This window comes from Heptranchias perlo, unplaced genomic scaffold, assembly GCF_035084215.1.
Source record: "Heptranchias perlo isolate sHepPer1 unplaced genomic scaffold, sHepPer1.hap1 HAP1_SCAFFOLD_47, whole genome shotgun sequence".
Taxonomy (NCBI): Eukaryota; Metazoa; Chordata; class Chondrichthyes; order Hexanchiformes; family Hexanchidae; genus Heptranchias; species Heptranchias perlo.
Genome location: NW_027139484.1, coordinates 5440176 through 5441811, shown reverse-complemented (window position 1 = coordinate 5441811; position 1636 = coordinate 5440176). Strand labels below are relative to the sequence as shown.

The 1636-nt window shown below is 43.8% G+C and overlaps 1 non-coding gene across 1 annotated transcript; it reads left to right on the top strand.

Moving 5' to 3' along the window:
• Positions 1 to 588: 588 nt before the first annotated feature.
• Positions 589 to 671, top strand: trnal-cag (transfer RNA leucine (anticodon CAG)). The gene has a single exon. It is a non-coding gene; the product is annotated as a tRNA-Leu (tRNA).
• The last annotated feature ends 965 nt before the right edge of the window (positions 672 to 1636 follow it).

Here is a 1636-nt window from a genome sequence, read left to right as displayed (position 1 = left end):
ATACCACAAAAAGCAAAGGACCAAGTACCGAGCCCTGCGACAGCCCACTGGAAACAGCCTTCCAGCCGCAAAAACACCCGTTGACCATTACCCTTTGCTTTCTACCACTCAGCTAATTTTGGATCCAATAAGCCACATTCCCTTGGATCCCATGGGCCTTTACTTTTTCGACCAATCTGCCATGTGGGAATTTTTCAAAAGCCTTGCTACAATCCATGTAGACTACATCAATTGCGCTACCCTCATCGATCCTCCTTGTCATCTCCTCGAAAAATTCAATCAGGTGAGTTGGACACGACCTCCCCTCAACAAATCCATGCTGACTGCCCTTGATTGGTCCGTGCCTTTCGAAGTGACAGTTGATCCTGTCCCTCATTTGAAATGGAGTCTTTCTCCTGCTTCCTGCAATAACAGATAAGGCGGTTATTAGTACGCAGGCCTAGCTAGCTCAGTTGGTGGAACATGAGACTATTAATCTCCGGATCGTGGGTTCGAGCCCCACATTAGGGGAGGACCATTTTTAAGTTTCATGCTGCTATCACTGGCCAACAGTGCAGAAATAATGCAGAATAAAACACGGTATCGGTAGTCAGAATGGCCGAGCGGTCTAAGGCGCTGCGTTCAGGTCGCCGTCTCTTCTGGAGGCGTGGGTTCGAATCCCACTTCTGACATTGCTGATTTTTACCAAGACGTGGAAATATTTTATTTGTGGATTGGGCTGCAGCTGATTTTTCTGCCAAGTTTATTTGCTCCTCCCACAAAAGCAACTGGCTTTGTCATGCATATGTGACTTGAGAAGTTTTGAATGGTAAAATGTTTGACATAATAATGACCGGGACAAAGAAATAGAACAGCAGTGTGAAACATTTAAAACGATGATCGATAGAGTCCAGGAGAAATATATCCCACGACAAAGCAAGAAAAAACTAGCCAGAAATGATACAACAGGGATGAATAAAGAAATAAGGACAAAATTGAAACTGAAGAAAAAGGCACACACGAGACAATAAAGGAGAGAGGGGAATGTGAAAAGACTGGGAAAGAAGTCTAAAGAACTATTGGAAAGGACAAAAAGGAATTAAAAAAAGGGAAGTATTCTGGACACATCAACAGCCAAAGAAAATTTAGGATTGGAATAGGGCCACGAAGGGATACACATGACAAACTCACAGGCAATGACAGCGAAATGGCCGAAATATTAAATAAGCACTTTGCTTCACTATTTACCAGGGAGACTAATATTGTGGGCATGACAGGAGAAGAAGAGATCAAAAAAATATAAAGACATTTAAGATCGAAAGGGGGGAGATAATTGATAAACTAATCAAAGCTAGAGAGGAAGTTTCCTGTTAGGAGCCGAACCACAGTTTCATACCGCTCAGCCACGCTAATTTCCGTATTACTGTTCAGGAGCTCAGTTCACAGGGACACGATTACTGCGCTCCATTAAGAGAGGCTTAGTGACAGGTGGAAATTGACCTATTAATAGGATCATAGAATAAGACAGCGCCATTCGGATGCCATTCGGCCCATCGTGCCTGTGCCAGCTCTCTGAAAGTGCTGTCCAGTTAGTCCCACTCGCCTGCTGTTTCCCCATAGACCAGAAAAAGTTTCCATCCAAGCTTTTATCCAATTC